Here is a 27,470-nt window from a genome sequence, read left to right as displayed (position 1 = left end):
ATTATCTATTAAGTTTCCCGTTAGTTAGGCCTTTTGCTCGTGCCCTCTCATTCTCTATTGAGTTTCCCGTTAGTTAGGCCCGTTGCTCGTGCCCTCTCTTTCTCTTTTGAGTTGCCCGTTGCTCGTGCCCTCATTCTCTTCTGAGCTGGCTGCTTAATTGCGGCATGCGAGCGGCGGGCTGCACAGATGTCAGATGTCACGCTCTATCTGATGAAGAGGGCCCTGCCTCGGGCTGTTTATACATGACCTACCAGGATTTCCTGCCTCCATCGTGAAATAATTATGGAGGGCCCAGATGGGAAATAATGCTTTAAGTAAGCTTTAGAGGCATTACATTTCAACAAAATGCAAAAATATTTCCACATTGCTCTTTTTAAAGACCTCCAGTTCGTCGGAGTCTTATTTTGTATTGAAAAAAAAAGTTACATTTCATAAACAGTTCTGCATGGCGGTAGATGTTTTTCCTACTGTTGAGACAACATCTCGAAAAGAGATTTTTCTTTCATGTGTTTCTTTCAGAAAAAAACGGGAAAGTTTCATGTTCTGCAAAAATGTTGGGAATGATTAAGCGACAGCCTGCATGACATGCGCTGGTGCAAGCAGCCAGCGGCTCTCTGGAGAAGCTGCTGGCCCTTCTCTAGTATTGGGAGTCTACAGGCCTGTGCCCGATACCTCTGCCTCCATACTGTGGAGCTTTCGTCATCTTTCTAAATATCAACACACAACCACCGTAGCTTTACCGCTCCGAGGCCCGGATGTATTAAGATCGCAAACCAGCACATGTGTTATTTACTGTGCAGCGCAAAGAGTGCAGGGCTCTGGAAAGGTGAACATTTCACAACACAAACAATGCTCTGCTTTGCGTCAAGGAGGCTTTACTAGGATGATGTGGACATACAAACACAAACACTCATTGGTCTAGGCACAAACTGGGATCTAGTAAAATAGCCAGACTGTTTGCACCAACACCAATTAATGCCTACCCTGAAAAAGTTGCGAACAAGGGGGACTGCATAGAGTTCCTCCAGCAAAGAGACGCAGTTCATGTGTTCTCGAGTGCACTGCACCTGGCCGTTCTGTGTTTGTCTGGGCATTGGAAGGGTGTACTTCCAGCACAAACCCTATGCTAGACAGAGCACCCTCCCATCTGCGCCATGTTACGAGGCTGTGTGTGGAACGGGACAGCCTGTGTGTGCCCTAGCAAAAGACACAGAAGAGACCAATTCATTGATTACCAAAACATAGATTAAGGAAACTATGGAAAGTTGTTTACATACCATGATCTTTTATAATTCTGAAATGTTTTTATATTTGTCATAATGTATGATATATATATATATATCACTTTTTTACTTTATGGCATTTTACTTCTGATTGCATTTTGTATTTTGTGTTTTTATGATTTCGAATATGAAATCGAATAAAACTATGTTTGAATTTGGATTTAGATTGGTAGATATGGTCCATCTCTATTTTCTCCTATTTACAACTCGGGGGAGAAAGTTTGAGGGTACACTGCTTTGCGCGAAATCTGGATCGATTAAAAAATGCATCATGTGTTGGGTGTCATTAAATAACACTCCAGCACCTATCTAATTCTCTCTTTTGATTCATTATTTTGATCAAATTTCATTGTGTTTCTTTGCACTTTTTGATGTATTAACACTGGGACCACCTCGTTCTATACTACCAGAACAACCCAGCAATAGTAAAATGCACATTGTATACTGTATGCAGTTATTCCCTTCATTCACAGACAATATTAGGAATGCAAATCCAGACGTAACTAAAGCATCTGCATCAATCATAACTAACAACTATCTTTCATCTAGACTAGAAACTGCATGCCACAAATTGGTATGACAATCCTCATAATATTGTATAATATAGGACTAACATCAACAATTACCAAAGTATCTTGGGCTCCACAGAGCAGCGTGCTATCAACACGCAAACACTGCCACGCCTCTTCAGGGGCTGTACACGCCATGTAAATCTACAAAACATATTACATAAGATACACTTTGTGTGTAGCAGTTCTCCACGAGGGTATATCTGGTGCAAAAAAAAAACATTTGGGATGACATCAGTAGAAAATATCTTGCTTGAGGGGGAAAAGTTTCTTAATGAGATATTTTCTGCTCAATCTTGTCTACCGTGGACAAATATCAGGCATCAATTTGTGTTATACAAAATGGCAAATACATTTGCACATTTCACGCAATGCGAAATGTGGGAATTGCATAGGATTACACCGGCGTAACAAACATTCCACACAGTCCTAGTAGTGGTGTCACCAGGGACACACTGGAACACCTCGACCAGCTTCTCCCACTCTTGTCTAGTGTTTGTTAATCAGTCTGGGGACACACAGAAGGAGTTCTCTGAAAGTTGTTTCAGGTGAGGTCTTGAGGTAAACTGACTCGCCTGCCTAACTGTCTCCTTGCCCTCTTCACTGTTTGCTTAATTCCCCGGCTTTAAATCAACACATACACGCTGTCGTTTTCACAGCTATTATGCAGCTTAAGTAAACATTTACATTCTTGTTCCGCTTCCCCTCGCTCTGAGTGCTTATCACATATTTTAGCGCAGTCTCGTATTGGAGTTTATGTCTTACTTAACAAAGGTTTACTGTAATTCAGTCAGCATCATATTCTTATTCAATGGAACAGTTTTGCTCAAGTACTTTGTTTTATATCGAGTTAAGCACTACAGGGAAGGCAAGGAAACGTTATTTCCTTTAGTGAGAATCGAAATTGTCACTTCAAGCACACAGCCTGACATCGCCGAGGCCTTTAGACCAAAAGCCACAACCAGCCATGTTGGCCCGTCCCCTCCATCTGAAACACCAACTCGACACAATTCTTTGGATTCGGGGTTATAAACCCCGGCCCTATTTTATTACAAACATTATTAAGGACAAAGCACACAGAATTTTTCGTTTGCATGCGCAGTAACCCTTCATATTTACAGCTTTATTTACAACAGGTGATGCATTCCTAACCTTAACAGAGGCGCTAGACATCATCTTCCTGCCACTATCTAGACATGTTCCTGCGTATCTCAAAGTGCCTTGAGTGAGATCATGATTGTATCTTGTGATATCACCCCGGTCCAGGACCAGCCTTTCTCTTTATGGGAGGACCCCCACACACAATCCCCCCTCTGCAGTGCCTGTGCAAAAGGCCTGTCTGCCTGCTAAGATACCTACCTCGGGCACACTTTACATCCGTCACTTCTCCCCCCAAGGACCAGTGCTAGGCATGCCTATTGTGCATGCCGGTGGTTGGCCATAAGAGCCAGATGCCAGTGATGGCTCACAACCCCCGCACCCCTGGATCCTCCCATCGACCTCCTGCCAGCACCTCTTGGGTGGGCCCATGTCCCACTGTCATGTAAATGTAAGTAAAGGTAATGTCTAAGTGACCACTCAAACATGCGGCTGCCCGAGGCCCCCGCAGGGGGCCACTAAAGAGGACAGCCCTCTAGTGCCACTGGGGGACCCCACACCCCCCTTATGGTCAGGGACCCTGGGAGGAGTCCCCCCCAGCCTTATATAGGCCTCCCCCACCATCTGGATGTCCTCTTTTGCGCGCCGGACACGCCGTCTGTTGTCTCGTATCGGCCGACGCTGTTGCGGCTTCTTCCCTCCCCCGCTGTGTCTGCAAGGGCTTCATGTACCCGGGGGTCGTCGTCATCGTGCGCGGTGAGTTTGGGGGCAGGGAAGACCTTTTTGCCTTTTGTTGGCAGGGATGTAATGCCCGGGAGCTCTTCTCCTGCGGCCCCTGCTTTGGTGTTGGTTATGGTCGCAATGTCCCCCCCACCCTCGTGGGAGTTGCGGCAGGAGAATCTGGGAGCGTGAGGCGCCCTATCCACTGCCCCCCCTCCGCTTTGTGCCCGTGTGGGGCAGTAGATTTTCCCCTGCCGGAGATGTGCAGCCTTTGGGACGCGCCTCTAAGCGGCATGGTAGCTCAGGGCGGGTCATACGGGCGTGTTCAGTTTAGTGTGCATTTGTTGGGCAGGAGTTGAGAGGCAAGAGATCCTCGAGGACTTGTTGCTGTGCTGTGGGGGAGGGGGCAGTGATCTTTGCGGGGCCCCCTCGCCGTGGCTGTGGGTCAGACTTGGGCCTCGGCCCACGTGGGCCGGAAATTGCGTTGTGGGGGGGACGGTAGCTGGCCGCTAGGCTTCTCCTCCGCTGTTTTTCTGGAGCACAGTGCTGTGAACAATACCGGCCCAATGGGTTGGAGAAACATCCTAGCTCGCTTATTGTTTTAGACTCAGGATTATGTGTAGCTGATTGCTTGCTGTGGCGGGCGCGTGCCGGTGGGGGGGCATAAGAGCACTGCAGGAGTGCTTCGGGGTGCCTGTCCGACACCGTCCGGTCTTGTGTCAGCGGCATTGTTGTGGTCTCCTTTGCCCCCGCTGGACACGCTGTGTTTACAAATACGCCTCGGTGTCGTGTACCCGGGACCAGGTGGTGGTCACCATGCACGGTGAGTTTGGGGGGCAGGGATGAGCTTGGGGCCTCTCTCGCCAATGTTGGAGAGAGGGTGGTCTTGTCCTGGGATTTCTATTTAATTATTTTTGCCCGGTGTGTTCAGCGGTGGGGGAGAAGGCACGAGCTGTACAAGAGGCCTTGGGAGTGCAGAGGCCGAGCGCAGGTCGCACGAATCGCTGAGTAGCGAGGTGAGCGCAGGGCATCTGGGTGCGGGTATGAATGGGTGCGGGCTTGTCCCTCTGGGAGGCCGCCTCAATTTCGATTCACAGTGATGGTTGTGCCCATATTGTGCTGGGCCTAAATTGGCCTCTCGTGTGTCGGGGCATGCTGGTTGCGGCCCAGCAAGTTGGGAGGCAAGTTGTCTGGCCTCTCGTCGGGTGTCTGGCGGGAGCAATTAAGTGGAGCATCGAAGGCGAATCACAGCCCCGTCGATGTTGGGGCACTATGCGGTCACAGGCGGGTCCTGTGGTTCAGGCATTGGCGGGATAGGTATGGGTGGCATGGAGCAAATAAGGGGCATTCTCCACGGAGGAGTAGGATTACCCCTCACCTAAGCACAACCGGTGTCGCTCCTTGTCCCCCGCTGGACACGTTGTCCAGCCCACCGGGGTGGTCATCAGTCGCGGGCGACAAAGTAGGCGGTGAGTGCGCGACTGGAGGGTCCATGAGGGGTCTTTGTTTGGGCCGACAAGCCTCTTTGCTGTTGGGCCCTGGTTCGTTGTGTACTGGAGTTAGGGCCGAGCTGGTTGCTGCAGCCGCCGGAGTGCCGCCTCTTTTCCCGGCTTGTGATGGGTCAAGGGCGTTACAAGTTGGGGGCCCGATGGGTTTTGCTGGCGGCCTTGGCTACCTGCCGAGGGTCAGCTGGTGCGTGGTATGCCGTGGTTGCTTGTCCTGACGGGGGGGCATAGGCTAGGTGGCTGAGGGGTTGCTGTAGAGCAAGATGGTGTCCGCATTGCTTTGCAGACACGCTGCCCTTGCGGCACTGCGTCGCACCCTTGAGTGTAGCTAGCCCTGGGGTTTTAGGCGGTGAGTCCGGGGCCTGTTGGGGCAATTTCTTTAGCCTGCTGGAGGATGGCGAGACGCGCAGGTGGCGAGACTGGGCTGATCAGATGCTTTTAGCTGATAAACGGGGGGAAAGCTGTCTCCCACTAAATGCACAATTATCGGCAACTTGGGACGAGACAGCTAGAGAAAGTTAAAGGTCAGGGGTCAAGTTAACTTTCATTGCTCAGCTATGGATGTCCTTGTTATCAGACAGACAGCCCCATCCTCTGGGATGTTAAACCAACTCACAGCAGCAGCACATGCAGAAGTACTGTGAAGTTCGCACGCACTTCCCTAAAGTATGGGCAGAAATGTATAGCTTACAAACTACAAAATAGCTAATTAGCCTGACGGCGGTGTTGATAAGCAGTATCATTGCTGAGCTGCATTTGCTTTCGTATCGCAACCTTTTTCTCTGAGACTCGGGTAATGTTTGTTTCTCTTAAGGAACATAATCGCCTTACAAAAAGAAACACAATTTGGTAGCGCAGACACCAGATGGTTGCTATCTGTCCCCAGGAGGCGATCATCCTTCTGTCGGTTGCCAGTCAAGGAGGGTCACTAACTCTTGAGACAGATTTTACTATGTAATTAGTGAGTCCAAATGAAAGTATTTTAGTACAGCCAGTTCTGCGTTTCCTTACAGAGGATAGGCCTGACGATGTGGGACCTGCAGATGTCGCAGTGCTAGCTTCCCCGTGCTTCGTAGATGCGGTCATGCCCGCGTATGCTAGTGACAATCAATTCACTTTCTCTATAGTTTGTCATCTTATTCAGTCTCCTATGAACGGTAGACCGTCTATCGACTATAAGTTTACTTGTGGTGTCAGACTATATGGCCTCAAACTTAATTTTCAGCTAGCATAGACCATCTCGCTCCTTCGTGAGTTGATGCTGAAGCTGTGACCTCGGTTGCCCCGTTGCCCTGTCTGTGTTTGTAAACAGATCTGACTTGTGTTTTGTTTTCTCTGCAAACTTATTACGCTATTTTATTTAGGTGGCCCTCATTTCCAGTCCCTGGGCAGGTTGATTGGCAATGCCATTGGGCCGCCAGTAGTAAGACTGGCAAAGTGATGTAGGCTTTATGTGCGAAAAAAAAAACTTAAGACAACTGCCGTGGCAGGGAGGTATATCGCCGACAGCGTTGCCCATTGCCGAGTATGCGACAGGGACGGAAATCATGCTTGCATGCTAAATATGCCGACAACCGTAAGGCAGGAGCCTGGGTTCCAGGGCGGAGGTCGTAGGGAGAAAGGTGGCCTAAGGGTGATCAGCCAGCCATGACACTGGGGCCTTTTTCTCGTGCCTACTTAGCGAGATAGGCAGAGCACCTGTTTATATCCATAGGTCCTGAGTCCGATCCCTGGGCATTCAGGAAGCGAGCACTGGTTTGATTGCCCGTCCTCGAGCATGCAGCGTGTTCATGATTGCCGGTCTGGAAGAAAGCCGGTTTGGGAGGTCCACTCTTACTTTTAAGTATACTTTGTGCCTGGGGGAATTCGAGACTAGGGTGTATGGTCGATGTATGACCCAGTGCACGTGGGACCCCATCCCCAGCCGGGTCAATGTGCGCAATAGGAGAACAGGGCATGCAGGGGGATCCCTCTGCAGCATGGTTTTGCCCCACTCGAAGACTTAACTTCATTTAGTTAGGTTTGGCTGTCTGGCAGGGTGTCCAGTGATCAGGGCTTGCCATGCATTTGCTTGTGCGGCTGGGATTTGCTTACTTGTATAGTTCAGATGGAGGGTGTACCGGACGCGGGGGTGGTGCCGAACAGCCTAGTTCGACAAGAGCAAATACTGTTCACTGGAGCCGAGTTATACTGCAATGGTGCCATAATGGTCTCATGACTTCACCTTTGCGAGTATAAACTCCTGAGGGTCGCCTCGGTTCACTGGTCTTCATTTATATAGCTTCCATGGCTGCAGTTCAAGTGTTTTCGTTTTCGTTAGGTTCAGGTATAGCACGCCACCAGCCAAGGTCACAGGACCACAGATTATGCAAAGGCAGGTAAAGAAAGCACCTCAGTTGAGGTTCCCTCTTATAGCAAGAGCCTTTGCACCGCGGGGAGCTGTTACAGTGATATGCCTCTTTTAAGTCACCTGGCCTTCTGTTAATGATTATCGAGTTTTCAGATGGAAGGGACAGGTTGTCTGGTATCGGTTACGTCTCTACAATGCCCCCGATAAACTTCGCCTATGGTTTCGTCTGGCTATGGCTGGGTTTCACACACATTTTACCTGTTTTACAGGGGGGTATGGTTGATTTCCATTGATTGGTGGTGTTGCTTAGTGTAATGGTCCCATTTGCAGTTGAGCTTGCTATTCATTGAAAGCGTTGTTCAGGGGTGGATCCTACAGCGGTGCCTTGGTGAGTGACTTGCGCAGGGGGTTGGGTTTGTGGTGCCTTTCCTTTTGAGTTGGGATGTTTGGTGTAAACCTTGGTGTCCTGTTTGGCGCCTGGGTGTTGTGCGCCGTGAGAAGTCTGTTTCGTATTATTGCATTGAGCGAAGGTTTCGCTGCTTGGCCAACAAGGTCCTTTGGCCACCCGGAGTTATGCAGGTGGCCCTTATCAATGTCTTATTATGTGCTACTGTTGACAAAAGGTAAAATGGTTGTCGGTTTTGGCCAGGGCTCGGCAAGTATGGTCTCATCTTTCTCACCTAACACTTGCGCATTATTGGCCTAGAAGCCAAGCATACTTCACGGGCCTCTGCTCACACCAAAGTGGGCCAAGATCACACAAAGCACAGATGAGAGTGCGGTGTCAGTCATATATGGCGAATTATGAGAAATATGCCAGAGGTAGCGTATATGACATCACAGACTTGATCAGTGATATTATCATGGTTCATCCTTTGTCCCAATATGGACACAAGTTACAGACAGGCTCTGTTTTGCAAAGAATAGTTATTTTGTCTCCGCATGTGCCTCGTTCGCAGTACAGCGAGGTCAATTTTGTTTCCAACGTGGAGATTGTGCGCCGCTATTCTGTTTCCAAAGGGCTCCCGCTCTCCGCTTTCGGCACCTGGCTTACGTGCAGGTGACCTGTCTGGCTGTTGTGGAAGTTGATTAGTGTAATGGTCCCATTTGCGGTTGAGATTGCTATTCATCGAAGGAAGACATTTAATGAATGTTCAACACGTTAGGGTGACAGCATTTTCAATATGCTAAGCAAGGAAGCCTGAATTGTAGCTTCAGTTATCTTATACAAGTAACAAGCATTGCTAAAGCCAAGGGTACTGGCGTGTTGTAGGTACTTTGGTTTTGTAGTATATATCCGAAGGCAATGTCCGAAGCTGCAAAATAACAGTCTGCCTTTGCCACCGGTTACCAGCCCAAGGGTGGGAAAGTCTTATTTTACACGTACTCAGGAAACTTCAACGCAAATAGAGGCACTGCGAAATACTGAGACTGCATTGTGCAACTGACTACGAGGGCCCACATGGGGAACACCTGCGGGCACCATATAGAGTCAGGCACCATGTACACTGGGCGGGCATCCCCCTGCAGCCGAGGGCCGGTAACAGGTAGCTTCTGTTAAGACATATTCACCCGTGCTTTAACCAAGGCAGCAGGGGGGTGGTGGTAGTTGTCAGCTAACAGTGTGCTGCGGCACAGATAAACACTGCGTTAGTGCCAAATGGTGACAGGGTATTATCGAGCTCTTGGCGTCCCAAAATTCAGGAAAGGGCAGGTATTTGCACAAAACTTTCCCCCTGGTTCCACAGAGTTGTCTGCCCCCCTGGGTTATCCTTCTGCGGGCTAGAACCAGACAATAGAAGGGGCATCTTTTGGGACTGGGGTCCCTAACACATTGATAGTCAAGTGCTGGGGTAGATGTACCATGAAAGGCATGGTCACTACTTGAGTTGTCCCCAAGGTCTGGGGTCAAACTGGGTTGGATCATTAAGTCTTCAATCTTTGGGTAGCATCCAGCAACCCTTCAATCCAAGTAAGGGCAGTTGGCGATAGATAAGTATCAGTGAGCGGGTAACATACACTGGCTAGTCAGCAGCCTCGTGCCCCGGGGAAATGCGCGCTTTACAAACACACAGAGGGGCAACCAGAAGGGTGCCAAGTGGCAAAAAACCAGTAAAGGGGTGTGTCTCTGGCGTCCCAGCTGGGTGGAGCCAGTCCCCTCTAGTGGTACGCCCGGGGGAATATGGTGTGCTTCTTTAGGTTCCCATGACCGAGGCAGTGTGTGGCATCTCCCACATCGAGGGTTGGCACTAGATTACTGACAGTGTGCCCTGTATCGAATCAGACAGATTCTCTAAGCGGGTATGCCAAGGGGGCTTCACCAGAGGGAGCTGAGCGGTCGAAATTCCCATAAGGAATAAGGGAGGCAGGGAAAGTGCTGGAGGGCAGCCGTGCTCATTGTCTCATACACCTGTTATGGACATTCCTGTGCGCATGGATTTAGCAAGTAAAGGGACTGTGCCAAGGTTAAGTATAATCCTCCTTGCCCGAATAGCCTAAGCTGGCAAGCGGGGGTAGGAACAGTCTTCTAACATGTGAGCTGCTGTCCCAGAGATGGGAGACACATGTGTCCAGTTACACACGGTGCTAGATGGGCGGCTGCCGGTGTGATCAGCAAATAGGTGGGGCATTGTGAGCCAGGGTGTCTGAAACTGTCCCGCCCAGAGTTGGGACGGGGCTGAGTCATGTGATGCAGTGGAACTTTCCCGCATGAGATGAATAGTGCTTGGAACAACTTCACAGGTCTAAAGGGCGTTTTTGTTTCATTAGACACTAGATGATCCAAGCTAACGTCTAGGGCTATTGGGATATAGACGGGGCAGCTATAAACAGTAAGGATATTCTCTTTCATCTAGATATGCAGGAGGCTCTACACAGTAGAGTTAGCGGGTAAAACTATAGCTGTTTTGGTGGGGGGCTCTGGCGGCGACAGTGGCCGCCTCCAGAGCTGTGGCGGAGTTACAGGGCAATCTGGAAGCAAATGGGTACAGAAGGGTACCTCTGTGTGGCACCATAGGGGGTGCCAGAGGCAAAGACCAGGAGCCCCATGGGAGGTTCCTGGAAAACCGTGTCGGCGCCCCGTTAGTCCTTCGGGCGGTTGTGGGCCTGAACAACCGGGGGCTTGCCTTGCTACGGCGCGCCCTGAAAGGGGCGTGAGTAATAAGGGACCATGTGTCACGTGATCCGGGAAGAGGATCACCAGAAGGGGCAGCACAGATGGGGTTCGCCCCAGTGTTGCTTGGCTCATCAGGCGGGCAGGCGGCCCAGAAGGTTTCCTGCCCTTGGATCGCCCGTAAGATAACCCACCATATTACATAAGGGTCTATGTAATAAACCTGCAGCAGTTTTACCCAAACAAAAAATGTGTGGTGTGTTTATTTATTGGCATGCATGCTATGTGTGGTGGGGTGGGTAGTGTTGCCCTGGTGGTGCTATGCGGCTGCCCGAGGCCCCCGCAGGGGGCCACTAAACAGGGCAGCCCTCTAGTGCCACTGGGACACCCCACACCCCCCTTATGGTCAGGGACCCTGGGAGGAGTCCCCCCAGCATTGTTGCGGTGCGCAAGGTGAGCATCACTTCCTGTGCGCGAGGACTGGGGGAGGTCTATATAGGCCTCCCCCACCATCTGGACGTCCTCTTTTGCGTGCCGGACACGCCGTCTCCCACCCTACCGCTTACCCGGCGTGGTTTGTGGCAGGCAGGAGGCAGAGAATGTTGTACTGCTGTCCTTTTTCTTTTCAGGCGGAGTTACAGGGCGATCTGGAAGCAAATGGGTATAAAAGGGTACCTCTGCGCGACACCATAGGGGGTGCCAGAGCCAAAGACCAGGAGCCTCATGGGAGGTTCCTGGAAAACCGTGTCGGCGCCCCGTTAATCCTTCGGACGGTTGTGGGCCTGAACAACCGGGGGCTTGCCTTGCTATGCTCCGCCCTGAAAGGGGCGTGATTAATAAGGGACCATGTGTCACATGATCCGGGAAGAGGATCACCAGAAGGGGCAGCACAGATGGGGTTCGCCCCAGTGCTGCTTGGCTCATCAGGCGGGCAGGCGGCACAGAAGGTTGCCTGTCCTTGGATCTCCCGTAAGATAACCCACCATATTACATAACGGTGTATGTAATAAACCTGCAGCAGTTTTACCCAAACAAAAAATGTGTGGTGTGTTTATTTATTGGCATGCATGCTATGTGTGGTGGGGTGGCTAGTGTTGCCCATGGTGGTGCTATGACCTCACCCACAAGGTGACAATACAAAATACAATAAAGGCATTTGACCTGAAAAGAAGACCGATTAGGAATCAAATAAATAAGGCAAGCTCCATACCCCACATGTGAACCCCTATTGCTTTTGGGATGGTGGCTTGGACAAAAGAGAGGCCGCTGGCCATTGTGGGGGGAGCGAGCAGCCTGGGCAGAGTCTTCTGAGGAGACGATTGGGAACAGACTCGACCGTCGCCTCGCGCCCCCTTTTATGGGCAGGGCTTTGCAGTCCAATCAGGAAGCCAAACCTATGGTCTCAGCCCCGCCCACAGCCAATCGCCACACTTAATGCTGTGGGACGGCAGCGACAAGCGTTGGCAACTCCTTCCCTGTCAGTGATGCCAGCTCCGTGAAACCACCATGTGTGTGGCTTCCCCAAGATGGGGGGGCCTTTCCAAATAAAAGCGTAGATGTCCATTTGAGACTAGGGGCGACAGCTATTTGGGCTCAAATAAAAATGTGCACATGAATCCAGAGTTGTGTGGCAATTATCGGACCAAGAGCCTGATTACAAATGATCCGATAAATTGCATTCCTACATAAGCACCAATTTTCACAGGGATCACAATTAAGAGCAGTGGTTGTTTTATCTCACCTGGTAGTTACCAGGTCTGATAAAGATTACAACTGGGCCGATAAAGTTTACACCCTCCTTTAAAAGTCAGAATTTACCGAGGGAACATGGCCCCTTTTTTACCAGTACATAGGCATTTTGGTGCGATAAGCATCAAAATAAGCGTATTTCCCATAAAAGTTGGAATAGATGATAATTATCTCACCATATAAATTCCAAATTCCTCGTTGCCAGAGTTTTACCAGGTGTAATAATTACTGAATCCTACAAGGGGCACTTGTAAAAAAGGACGTAAATCGCTGATTACTAGTTCAGGACTAAATTCCAATCTGTGTGAAAACAGGAGATTGTACAGGGATCAGAATTATGAGGTGTGTGATTATCCCATCCTTCCAGTTTTTCCCGATAGATTCCAGCAGTTATAACCTGCCACCATTTATCATGGAAAAAGACCTAGAAACAAGAAAAAACATAGCTCTTGTTTCACAAAGGTAAACTTACACTTTTCTCTAAGTTTAAATTTTTTTGCAATTCACAAAGCAATTTTACGAGTAGCATCTTTAGGACTGGGGAGTCTCCACACAAAAAAAGATAGTAGTAAAGATACTACACGTAAAATTCCTTTGTAAATTTGGAAAAATCGTAAAGTTATACAAAAGAGTAAGTTTACCTTTGTGAAGTGTTCGCTGTTTTAAATACCAGTTCCATATGCTTCACCTGATTTCCAAGTTGAAACTTGAAACAGGAGGTATTTACCACACCCCATATTTACCACAGTCAGGTTAACGGTATTTACCGTATATGGTAAATACCACTTTCTATCTCTCGCAAGATGTACTCAGGGCCAATGCCATTACTGTGCATCAACAATTTTGCCCAGATATATTTTGGAAAGAAAAACCTGAGAAATTTGTACTGTGAAAAATGGCTAGGAAAGAGGAAAAACAAACAGTAATCGTTACTCAAAACAATGATACTGGAAGGTTTGTGTCTTTCTGATCCTAAAACTCACAATAGGTGGTAATCAGTGCACAACATAAATACCACACTCTGAGGTATGAGCATTTACTGAGTGCATTCATTACAACCTATTTACCCCACAAATCAAAATCAGGCTTTTTGAGACCTTGTGAATTAACACCATGGAAACAATCTAAGATTGAAAAGAGAAAAACGCACTGGAAAACCCCACAAGCAAGTCTCACTGCAAAAATTGAATGATAATCCTGATTTAAAATATAAATAAAAAGAATTAATGCTTTAGAAAATTGTGCTAGATAGCAGGATTGTGGCTAGAAAGACAGCGAGGGAAGCCATATCAGCTTCTAAACTTTGTGTTAACAAACCAACCACATCAAAACATAATGATTGGTTGCTGTTACAATTGGGTTCCAGCCTTTCAGCATGCCCAGATTTTAGCTTTTTTTGGGTCACCCGGTCTTGGACTTTTCCCTGTGGGTGAGTCCAATTACATGTGTCTTACCCACGGTAATCACACGGCAAATGGACTGCGTGTGTATACATCAAGCGTCCCCCTTTTAAGATGAGGTCGCTGCAAAGCAGCGAGGGGAAGGGGCACCTGTCTGGTTACATGTGAACATGCGCGCACACATGTATGCACATGTATGCAGGCTACATGAGGGAAACTACTGTTGTGAGCAGCCCAGTAACTGTGCACACTACTGTGCCAGATAAATTACATTTCTCTCCAGAAGCAGGAACAAAAGTCGCCCCATACCACAGGAGTAATTAACAGCCTCAGCCCCTGCTCAGGAAAGGGTGGTGAAGGAAAATCTGCATTTTTTAGTTACCTGTTACACTGCCCTAAGGACTGGGGACAGCCCAGGCCCACTAACCAAAGGAGGAAGCCCAGACAACTGGAGACAACCCAGGAGCGGGCTCTCTATGAACTTTTGGTGTGCAAGACCCTGGCAGTGATGTCAGCGAGGGGCGGAGCTGAAACTCCAATAGCAGATGTGACCATTGACTCCTGGATGACGCCATTTTGAACTGTCCAGGAATGTTGTGCAAGAAGGTTGGGACACAGGTGGAGAGATGGTATGTCACCCTAGGATTGGCCAGGGGTGCCTGGCTTCTGAAACCTTCCTCTCCTCTTTAAAAACTCTTGCACAATGAGGAGGCTTTCTCTTGCCTGGTGATTTTTTTCTGCTTTGCTGCGGGACCCTGGGGCTGCCATGGATAACTGGAAGGAAGAACCCCCTGATGCCCAGAAAGGACTAAGGACGCTGCCCAGTTGTGTTATGTTACCTAACCTAGGCCTAAGTAGCACAGCGATCTTTTACCTACATTTATCCCACCTTGCACTGCATAACGGTTCTAGCAATGACATTTTACCCAGTTATGAGCTGAATACATATCGATTGGTTTCCTTGAAACTAGCCTAATTTATTACGCATGAAGATTCTTAGCATCATATCTTAAATCCCCAGCACATGACATACATAACAGGATTAACATACTCTGTACAAAATTCATCTGTATCTTCTTCCTTGGGTGACAGGGCTACTTTGCATAGTTACAATTATTGATTTAGGCTCATCTGCGTGATCTTACTTACAACATATCGATTGTGGTAGACCCCCCGAGCTACCTTTGTGGTATATATGAACCGCACCTTCACTAGGTAGTCAGAGGAGACGCTTCTACGCTGACACTGACACGGAGGTCCCTGCACGTTGAAGCTTCAACATGCAGTGGTCTGACATCCCTTGCAGGGTGTCCAACTTGTGACCAAGACGGGATCCTTCATTCTCTCCCATCAGGTAATGGGGTTGGCTCTTTCCTAGGGGATTCTTGGCTTCACACCCACCTGCATGCTAGGTACACTTAAGTACTCTTAGGTACGGTCTGCATCATAGGAGTACGCAAAGATTACTGTTTTTACATATGCCTGCATATATTCATTGCTTTAGCACCATGATGGAAATGTATCTACTGTTTACTCTTTTTGTGTTTGTAATCTCGTACGTTTGCTACTGTCTACTGATTGTTTCAGCACATATGTTTTATACTAGAAAGGCGCTGCTTCAATAAATGTTTATTGAAAAATATCCCCAACGTTTATTCTGTGTATCTCTCTGAGACTAAGTGAGCACGATTGACTGAGCGAAAAGTACTGTACTGTTTCCACGATCCCTTAAGGGTCAAGGGTTGTCATGTTCGATGGTTGCCAGCAACTATTCGCTCCTTTGTATGGTTGGGGGGCTTATGGTGGCACTGTGAGCTAGCTGGTCTATAGGCCGAGATAGCCTGCGGGGGTGCCCGGAACCAGTCTAGGCACCAAGCCCTTAGTTTATGTTGTCCAACAAACGGGCAGCTCCTATATATTTTTCGGAACTACATGACAGTTGATTCCATGACCTGTGGGTCTCCCCAAGGGCCAATGAGGCTGGCTCCCTTATGCCCCCTGAGGACCAGTTGGGGGAAAACCTTGGACTTCTGCACCCAGAAACCAAGACCAGAAGGAAGACTGTTGCAAAGGCCAAAGAGAGCCAGACATCTGTTGATTATACTGATTTGAAGGTGATAGATAGAACCCACCACGAGGAGTAAAATGATACCAACATTGTCACAATCGGCCCAATGGGGCCAGAGATAAGGCATTTAAACATTGGCAACCTTTGACCTTTTATCGGTGATGAAGCATGTGGGGCTTCACTCCTATTTCTTAAAATACCCCCGTGATGGACAAGGGCCCGGGGGTTGACACAGGATTTAATCATCCCTGGGAAGGAACATGTGTGGGTCCCATTCCTGTTTCTACTTTTGCCTCCGGGGCACCCATCACCCTGGGGGTCAACATAAAACTGATCAAGCCATGGACAGGACTGAGAGTGCCCCACTTTGCCCCATGCCCGTGATTGAGGGGAGACGCCAGAGAACTGCCAAGCATACAGCGTCCCACCCACATGAAGCATGGGTGGGAGAAGGAGAACAGGTTGGTTCGCACGTCAGCTGAACAAGTAGGCCCATGAGGAGTCTGATGGGGGTGTGAGGAAATGGGGATTCCCCACAGCACCCACCACCTCACTAACATTGGGGGTGTCCCAGGTGGCATCAGGCCGCTTGCAACTAGTCTGGCTCTCCCTAAAGCAAAGGGAGAGCCAAGACTATAATATTTACTGCTCGCGGAGGAGCTCCCCATAATGCCCTGCTGGACTCTTTAATCTTGCACATTTTCTTTGCTTGCGGTGACCCCAGGATGGCAGGGGTACCTCCAACAGAAGAACGGAGGCATGGAGGGGCTGCAGGAACACAGTAGCTCACTCCAAAGAGTCTTTTCAAAGTTACTCACCCTATCTTTGAAGGGTCCTTGTAACCAGGACGCATCTGAACTTTCTCTTATGCTTTCAAAGCATTCTCAAGGCAGGAGCTTCTGCTCTATAGCTGGGAGTGGTGGGTCCTCGAGGGGCTCTTTATGGCTGCAGTTTTAGTGGCCTAAAGGTGTATAAAGAAGACAGATGTATTGAAGTTCCCTCTAGGAACTAAGTCTATGGTTGCATGTAATGTAGTCAAAATGTAATATCCTCTCTGGCTGCTTTTATAATTGCATTTTTATGGTTTACGAAAAATATACAGACATATGTTTTGATCATTTTAAATGCTTTATTGAGATAATGTTTACAATTATTATTGCTCACTTTGTATACGTTTTAACAGTAATAAGTGCATTTACACTTTTTTTTTGTTTGTTTTTTTTTTTAATTTTTTATTGGAATTGATTGGTGTCATACATAATTAGAAATCAAAATACATACAAAATGTAAAAAAACTAAAAAGTATCTCGTACTGGAGACCCTGCTTTCAACAACTAGTATAGACATAAGATTATTTTACAAGTTTCCAAAATCAGAAAACAAGAAAGTAATAAATTATTCAAAAAAAATTCCCCCAGATTTTTTCAAATTTTCTTCCCCCCCAATCCTCAAAGCATACCTTCGCTCACTTATCTTTACTCTACGCATTTTGAGTAGCCATTCATGCATAGATGGAATCTGATTTGTGCACCAGTTCTGTAGTAGCAGCTATCTAGCCACTGTCATGCAAATATAAACCAATTTAGCAAGTGATGCAGTGAAATTAAGATGCGGATCGAAACTATAAAGCATCAGTTTAACATTTAGGAATATCTGATTATGATAATTTAAACGTAAGAAGGCAAAAATGTCTGCCCAGAATGCTTTCACCATACTACAGTCAATTATTACGTGTGTCCAATTAGCTGGGGCAAAGTTTAGGCATCTGAAACAATTGGGTATATAATTACTATACATTTTAGCGATTGCCACCGGGGTGCGATATAAAAGCCACTTGCAAAAAATTACATTCTGCGCCAATTGGCTCCCCTTAATGTAGAAAAATTTAACTTATTAATGGTCCGCCATGTGCTCAAACATAAGACATGATTTTCTTGTTCCCACCATTTTTTGACAGCTTTAGAGCCCAGATCACCTTGTCTAGACTGAGCTAGAAAACGTTTCCACTCTCCGGGTTTCCTTATCAGAGTGTTATTAAAGAAAAGATCATTATTTAATGAGGAAATCTGAGAAAGCGAAATGGGAGCATACTGCTCTAACCCGACTAACAAAAAATTTTCTGGGAGTAATAATCGCATCTCCGACAGGGTTATCCACCTTGACTGTTGTAGAAAATAGCACACTTTACTGAAACCAGCTTTAGTCCAATAGGCCATTAAGTCAGAGCCTGGACCCCGCCCACTAAATGAAAGTAAGGTGGATAGCGTAGAAGAGGAATTAAAAAGAGAGAGAGAATATCTTTTAAGCATAGCGGTACGCTTCCTAAAAAACCATGCAATAATTTTATACCTAACCAATTTAGGAGATTTAGGCACTTGAAGAGGGGAGGGTATTTGACTTTCCGAAAAAATTAAGTCAAAGAAAAAGCTAATATATAGATTTGGGTTTCAAATTGGGACTTTAAATCGGGTAAGATACTGAGCGAAATAAGCGCTGTAGTAATCTCTGATATTTGAAAGTGCAAGGCCTCCATTATCTAAATCCTCAAAAAGAGTACTCATCGCGATACGAGGTGTTTTATGTGCCCACAAAAAACAAGAAAATAAAGATTCAATTTTAGTAAAGAATGTGCCTGAGAGAAAGCAAGGGATCGTTGAAAACAGAAAATTAAAGAGCAGTAAAATAGACATTTTTATCAAAGCGACTCTGCCCAAGATTGATAACGGTAGTTTATTCCAGCGCGTTAACATAGAGGGAACTTTTAGAAGAAGGGGATCAAAATTCAATCGATGGAGATCTTTAACTGAAGATGAAAAAAAAACCCCGAGATATCTCTTAGGTTTATTATTAATACTGCCCCGTAGGTCCGGATATAATTCAGGATGATGATTACCACAGACCAATATTTCTGTCTTCTTTTTATTAATCCGATATCCCCCAAAAGTCTCAAATTCCTCAAAAAGTTGAAATGCAGAAACTTGAGACTGTAGATCGGATTTGATAAGTAACATAATGTCGTCAGCGTAAAGTTTTATCTTGAACATTAAAGGAATCGGAGGTAGGATCTCAGCACACTTCCGAATTGCAATTGCGAGGGGTTCGATGAAGAAAGCAAAAAGAATTGGTGAAAGGGGGCAGCCCTGACGTGTTCCCCGATTAACAGAAACTGACCCGACCATTTGTGAATTAATAATAATGTTTGCTTTTGCGCCCGTATAGAGATTACAAATAAAATTAATGATATTTGGCGGAGTATGAAAGTGTAACAAAATAATAAAAAGTGTCTCCCAAACCACCAAATCAAAGGCTTTTTCCGCATCAAATAAAAGAATAAGTGCGGGAATCCTCTGTGTCTCAAAATAATCCAAAGCTTCCGACAAGTAATGAGTATTGGTCAACAGCTGTCTACCGGCAATAAAGCCGTTTTGATCTTCATGAATAAAATCCGTGGAGATATGATTAAATCGAATTGCCAATAATTTAGTGACTATCTTATAATCAGAATTTAAAAGGGTAATTGGACGGTATGAATTGGGATCTCTAGCATCTTTCCCCTTCTTCAAAAAGCTAACCACAGTACCATCGCGGAATGAGTCTGGAATAGGAGCTCCTGCCAACATAGAATTAAGAAGTTCTAGAAATGTTTTTGAAAAGGCAGGAAAAAAGACTTTAAGAAATTCGGCGGGTAACCCATCTGAGCCAGAGGCTTTCCCCAAAGGAAGTTCTTTCCCTACGAACTCTACCTCTTCCAGCGAGAATCCACCCATCATGTTTAATTGTTCGAATTGGGAAAGGGAAGGAATTGCAACCTTCCTCAAAAAGGCGTTCAATTTAGACTGATCAATTTTATGCTGATGGCTATATATTTTTTGATAATGACAATGCATTATCTTACCTATCTCATCCGGGTCAGTTGTAGATTGAAGCGTGGCTGGACAAATTAACCCCCGAATTAAATTGGAAGCTACTGTTCTTTAGCTTGCCAAGCCAAGAATCTACCCGTAAAATTGCTTTCTTCGTAAACTTTCTGGTATTGAGTACGAAAGAATTCCTCTCCTTGCTCATATAAAAATGAACTAAATTCTCGTTTGGCTTCATTTAAGTGTTCTTTAATAATTCTGGAAGGATTTTGCTGTCTTTGAACACTAAGAACCTGTATATGATGTTCTAATCATTTTTTTGTAGCCCTACCCACAATCGATGTGGCAGCGTCTTTTCCAATAAAGATTCCACAAATAAAAGCCTTTAAAGCATCCCAAATGATACTGAGAGGAGCGGTGCCAGTGTTGCGAGTTATAAATTCACTAATCTCGACTTTTAATTCGGAAACCCATTTTTCATCATTAAGATAAACTTTATTGAGAACCCATCTTTTAGGGGACCTTCTAGTATCCCCGAGAATGAATTCCCTGATAAGCATAGCATGATCGGAGAATACATTATGCACCGTATTATGATAACCAAGCCTAAGTTTACGTGAAGCTAGAAAAAAATCAATGCGGGAAGAGGACTTAAATCTACCCGACCAGCAAGTATACTCTCTTTTTAAAGGATTATCTAAACGCCAATGATCAGAGGGATCCAATAATCTTATATAATTAGAAATGGTTTGTGAAACTTTAGGTTTAAGTTGTTTTGTTGATTGAGACAATGAATCCAATTTAGGATACATCAAGACATTAAAATCACCACCAATCACTATATCGCCTGACACCATTAATAAAGATTGGAACATATCTTCATACATATTGAAATCATCATTTAAAGGTCCATAGCAGCATACAAAAATAAAGGGTCTTTGTCTTCTTTTGATTCTGCATGAGACCCAGCACCAACGTCCTGAGCCTCCCTCTTCTGAATGAATAATTTCAGGATATATATTCTTATTTAAAAATATCGCCACCCCTCTCTTAGATTCATCACATGATGCAAAGCAACGAAACGAAGCCCATGATTTGAACATTGAGAACACATCTAACTTAGAAGAGGGAATATGAGTCTCTTGTAGCAGAATAACGGAAGGATTTTCAGCCTTTAACCAGAATTCCACAGCACGCCTTTTCTTAATATTATTTAAACCATTAACATTAAGGGAAAACAACTTCAAACTCTCCTTATTAGACATTGAAATCTGAGTTTAGCTAACTGAAGACAGTTATCATCAGACCACCCCTTACCCATTGTATACACTCTGGCACTTAGAATCGGAATCAAAACAAGAATAAATAAACATAGCCCGACACCATCAACTTCCTTGTTTGATACATCCCACCCATCACCGTCATCCCCACCCCAACCATCACCACCCTCGCCCCCCCAAACCCTGCCCTCCAATGGCCAAACTTCCTCCTCCCACGCAGACCATAGGAACCTGCCCCACTTCATTGGGGTGACCTGTTAGCACCCCCTGGGCCGCCTGGGTTCCGCAATCCTTCGTGCTCTACTAACCCCCCCCAACCTCCAATTAATCAGCTCCCAGAAAAATAAGACCTATAACATCCTGTAGACAAAAAAAAGAAATGACTCTACATATACTCCTCCTAATCTAACTTGATTGAGAGGTCGAAATCTCCTTAAGCAAATCCTGTGCTGCTGCAATATCGGATAGCATAAAAATTTGCCTTTCACTAAAACTTTAAGCTAAGACTGTTGCGCTATCGTAGCTTGGGCCCCTTTGGCTTTAAACAGCTGTAACATTTGAACAAACTCTTTTCTTCTCCGAGCTGCGGAGGCAGACATGTCTGAAAAAATACGACATTTCACAGATTCAGTAACAAAGAATAGTCTTTTCTGGATTGCCATCGAAAGCATCAGAAAAATTTAATAAGATTGTTCGAGGGAGAGAACAATTTGAAAAAGGCTGGGCGGGAACTCAATGTGCACGCGTAATAGTTAAGTCGCCCTCATGATTGAGGATCACTTTTGATTTTAAGAAGGAGGTAGCCCATTCCAACGTACTGGATCCTTCAAGGCCTTCTGGAACCCCCGCTATGCGAAGGTTCGATCGACGATTATAGTTTTCCAAATCATCCAGTTTAGTTTCTAGAGAACGTGTAGTAAGAGAAAGCCGACTTGCATCTTTTTTAACCTCGTTCATTTGATCCTCGAGATTAGAAATGCGAGTTTCGGCTTCCTGAAGGCAGACAGGAAATGTAGAGAAAAGATCCTCCATTTTCTCCAATCGCTGATTGATCAAAGCCAACTCAGACTTTTGAAGCCTTTTTAATTCTCGAACCTCATCAAGAATTAAATTTAGCATATCTTTGACTGACATCTGGATCTCCCCCACAGTCTCAGTGTCCAAATCTAGCAAAGGACTAAGGGGACTAACATTAGAAACTGAGTCGACAGCAGTATTTGGGAGCTTGCCAAGCAGCAATGTGGCTTGGCCGTATTTTCCGAGGTCAAAGCCTCTTTCTGAGTGTCATCCATAATTTTCAGAGAGTGTGCCAAAAAGTTTTCTTTGAGTGGAGATGTCGAAATTGTTGAAGGTACCGAGAGGTAAGGCTTATGCAGAAAATTTGGGGGTTGAATGATTAAGGAAGAGGAAGAGGGAGAGGAACATACTTGAGCGGGAATGATCTGACAAAGTGCTGCATTTTTTTTATCAAAGAGAGGGAATGGTTTAGCACCTTTTAGCACATCCATGAAGCTATCTTGCTTAGAAATAGTACCCTGAATAAGGGAAGAGCGTGCAGCCTCTACCCTTTGAGAGTCCTCTAAATCCAGAATCGGAGTCGAAAACTCCACGAAAGACTCCTCCAACTAATCCGAGCTTCCAGTACTGTAAATTTTTTCCCCTACTTCGCTTTTATCGCAGATGGTATTTTTATTTAATAACTTGGCGGCGTTTTTTGCTTCTCTGGCCTGGACACGAAGCGCTTTTGCTTTACGTGTATTAATTAACTTCCCCATATTGAAAAAAACGGGGGCAGCAGTGAATTAATTAATACCTGGAGTTTGAGCCCAATGCCGCTATACCTTTAATTCCAGCCGTCCTGCCGACCCATCGAGTGACGAACACCGAGATCCAAAGACAGCAGCCAGAGCCAGCAGTTCCGCGGCCCGAGCAGAGGTAAGACTCCCCAAGTGCAAATCACCAAGTACGGCTGCTCTAATGGGCGAAAGCACTGAGCTTAACACAAACCAGTGTCCTCTCCAACACCTCTCCGGCGTCCGGTACCAACCAACGAGAAAAAACGGCTCCACTTTACACTGTTCTGCAAATCAGCCCGGAAACATCACCATGGCCACGGCCGTGAAACCGCATACGCTCAGCGCCACAAGGAAGGTGAAAATGAGAGCCGCTCCGGTTCCGGACAAGTTCGTAGTTGCGGAGCTCTGAAGCAGCTCGATCAGAGAAACGCTAAGCGTCCTTCACCACCGTCCGCCATCAACCTCCGCCGCACAACCTCGACGGGGAGGGGAGGAGCCAGGAGCCGGAAACCTCAGGTGTGCACGGAGGCGTGGAACTCCATGCAGCCCCCAAGTGCATTTACACTTGATAATTGTTATTGATGATCATATTTACATTAAAAAAATGATGTCTTTCACATGTGGCTTGTTGATCTTGACCCTTTGACCAAGCCAGTAGACTTACCTTATATTTTTGTATGACCTTGTTAGGGGGGGTCAAAGGTGATTGTGTAATGCCATCTGTGGTGTTTTCCATCTACCAATGTATATATTTGTAAATTACTGCGTAGTATTTAGTAGTGTGTGTGTGTAATAAATGTATTTCTCCTTTTTTCTAAAGAAAAAGTACTGACTGAACAATCATTTATTGAGTGTTATTACTGCATGCCAGTGAACGGTGATCACTAGCCCACACCACCTCCCCTGAGTAGGCCTTGGACTGCTCTGCCTCACTAACCTGACAGAGTCAAGCGCTACAATGGGGTGTTTGGTTCCCAGTAAGGACAATTGTGGACCTATTACTTGTGCAGGCCAGACAACTAATAACCCAATATCCTGCAGTTGCTTTGTAGAAATTCTTGTTTTCCAATTGCAGTGCTAATTTCTCTATATACATAGGATTTTTCTAAGAATTGTAGGGCTCGATGTGCGAACTACACCTGTTCCAGCACAGAGTGCCAGCATTCTGACTAGCTTTTGATGGACTAATTGTTTATAGGGGAAGAGAATGTGCACAATTTTATGTACACTGCCCTCCTTATCATGGCTGAACTGTCCATTCTGTCACTATGACATTTCCCCCATAGGCTGCACACTAGGGGCTGCTTTCGGAGCAGACCGGGCTGCCATGATTCAACCATGAACTCATGACTCTACTCTACTCACTACCTACTGCAGTGTGGGGCTAGTTCCAACATGTTTTCTAGGGCTCACTTTGTTTTCAAGTCTGACCCAGCTGCCTATGAATTTAACGGACCCCAAGTGTAGAACACGGGAGGGCATCTTCGTGCACACACCACATTGCGGAAAAGACCTTGAGTGGGAACAGGAGCAGCATGCCATGACACCCTGCTTGCATGGAGCGGGCACGGAGAAGTAAAATGCTGGCTATCACACCAGCACTGAGTGTGCTGGCAGTGCAGGGATCCAGCTCAACAGTGCAGGAGTGGGCTTCTTGTGCTGGCAGTAGATTTTCTTTTTTTGTTTTAAGGAAAACAATATTCTGCATGCCTTGGGTATAACCGGGCACCCAAGCCAGTGTAAGTAAAAAAAATAATCTACAGCATCGCGGGAGAGGGCTTCCCACACTGCCAGAAACACAAGTCAAAAACTTAGCCATGGGCACCCAGAATAATAAAAAAATAGAAAATTAGTTGCAGCCTCCCCGCTTCAGTATTAAAGCAGCAACTCCGCTAATTAAATATGCACTGCTCCCACACCTTTGCCAATCACTGCTTAGGGCCTCACATATTGCACCACTCATAACATTTTCCATGACATCAGAAATTAAATTATTGATGACAAGACTGCTCATTGTGAGGGTGAGAATTATAATTTCTTCAGTTAACTATAACTAATGAATTTCAGTGATTTTTAGAGGTTAAAATGTAACGTTTTAACTAACATTTTCACCTAATTAAAAGGTCACTTTTTCTACTTTGTTCCACATTTAAAATACATATATAAAATTAATTTAGATTAATATTTAACATAAAAATATCTTCACTATTCTTTTTAAGTTAAATATATATTCTTTCATACTTTTCCCTATACTTTACCATAGGCTGACTCCACATTCAGAACTGAGATTTACCCATGGTAAAATAGGAAAAGTTAATAAATTTGGAATAAATTAGTAAAAATCTCTTTATATAAAAAAAAATGTTACTTAAATTTACATATTTATTTTAAATGTAGAATACAATTTTAAAAAATGCTACACCATTAACTTAATTTTTAATTAATGTAAATATATTAAATTACAATTATTTTGCTGAAGGTAATTTAAAAAAAGAACTTCAAACCTAAAGCAAATAAAGTTAGTATTTTATTAATATTAATAATTAGTAAAAGTGGTATATAGAATTTTTAAAATTAATGTAATCATATTGTATTAAAATGTAATCTTTCATTACTTTTTAAATTTAAAAAGGTTGGTAAAATATTGTAAAATTAAATATGAAGATTCATTTTTATATATTTTCCACAATAAAATTATAGTTATTTATAATTTTAGCTATTTTAAATAATTCATTTTAATTTCAGATTATTTCCTATTGGGTTTTATTTTAAATCCCTATCTCTATTATTTTCTATGGGATGGTGTTTCAGTGTCAGTGGTTGGCGATGTTTGGTGCTGGGCTTGCTTTTGTTTCTTTTTAGGCAGTAGAAATTTACATTCATAAGTTTGGCTCCACCTTCTTTTTTAGGGGTGGAGATGTGTAAGTCTAGGCTTTTGAGTTATTTTGCAGGCAGACTTTGGGGTATATTCACAAGGACTTATCTCTGATTTATCTCCACTTTAACGCATCAAAAATGGAGATAGATTTAACACCCCATTCACAAGCCAGTGCAAACTACAGACATCGCCAGTATTCCCACGATGACTGCCAAAAAATTTATCTCTATGGTGGACACCACCAAGTAACCCTTATGAGATGCAGAGTAGGCGTTCCCATACAAAAACACACGAAAAAACCACAGCACCACTTTCACAACGACCTGCCAGATCTGCGATGCAAACCAAAAACAGGCGTTAAGCCTGTTCTTGGTTTGCAGCAGGTAAAGTAGCAGGTAAAGTATTTGGTAGCAGCAGGGAATTAACACCTGCCTTTTGCTGGTGTTAAGCAGGACGATTACCTGCAGCATAAAAGGGAGCCCAGCCAAGAGCCACACCGGAAGACCCACAGATGCCATGGAGACAATGATCATGCAACGCGGAAACCCATGAGGGCCACAACACCCACTGCAACCACCCCCAGCCCCCCCGGACATACACATACCGTGCATGACACAAGAGCCACAAAAAGCGCATGATGACGCACATTGCTAAAAATAAACACACATGTGTGGCCAGAAGAACGAGAAACAGTCATACAGCACTGAAGTAACAACCAACAACTTTATTGAAATACAACACAAAACACCAATGTGGAAGAGTCCTGTCGGGTCTGTCAGGGACAACTCGACGTCACAGCCTGGAAAACAAAGCACAAAATCAGGACGTGTGTCATGATCACATCAAAGGAGCAAGACACAGAGGAACAGAGAAGGAAAAAAGCCAGAGAGGGAAGGAAAGGAAGGGAGAGAGAGAGAGAGGGAAAGGAGGGAGAGAGGGACACCACCGCCCCTGCACACCCAGGCCCCACTGCTCACCTGCTGCCACCGGTGTGTCCATCAGTGGGCACACCACGTGCCCGTGCAAGCTCCAGGCCCTGGTCCCGGCACCATGGCAAGGTCCACATCATGCGAACACCCCCGGCGGCTCAGCAGGTCCCACATATGACGCTGATGTCAAGGCACCACGAGGCTTACCTGGTATACTCGTGAGGTTATCTCGCAGAGACGACACAAACAACCTCCACCGCTCCCCTCCACACCTCGGCAGGTGGATACACTGACCAAGTTGAGGATGGAACCAGGGGAAGGAGACAAGGACAGGGAAAATGAGGTCGTCTGGCAGGAGCTAAGATGTCTGAGGGGGTGTTGGAGGATCGCCAACTAGAAGAGAAAAGGACCCATGGATTAACAAACGGGCTCAGCTTCTAACCTACTTGCTCATGCTATGCATTCATTCAGCACCAGGTTTCAAAACATAGTCACCTGAAAGGCAAGTGGGTCCAGGCTTTTCTTCTGCCAGCAAGGAGTGTGTTGCGGACGTGCAAGGAGGAGGTGCTTCTGAGGCACGAAAGGAAATGTATAGCTTCTTGTACGCTTTCCTGTGAGTGTCACAAAATGTCACAACATAAAGCGCTCCGGCGCGGTGAAAGTAAAGGTGCTGCGATTCACGCTTCCCTGTGCGTGTGGCAGTATGTCTCAACATAAAGCGCTCCGGCGCGGTGAATTAAAGGTGCTGCGATTCACGCTTCCCTGTGCGTGTCGCAGTATGTCTCAACATAAAGCGCTCCGGCGCGGTGTACTCAAAGGTGCTGCGATTCACGCTTCCCTGTGCGTTTCGCAGTATGGCTCAACAAAGGCGCT

The sequence above is a fragment of the Triturus cristatus genome, chromosome 4_2, assembly GCF_964204655.1.
Source record: "Triturus cristatus chromosome 4_2, aTriCri1.1, whole genome shotgun sequence".
Lineage (NCBI taxonomy): Eukaryota > Metazoa > Chordata > Amphibia > Caudata > Salamandridae > Triturus > Triturus cristatus.
This window is presented reverse-complemented; position numbering follows the sequence as displayed.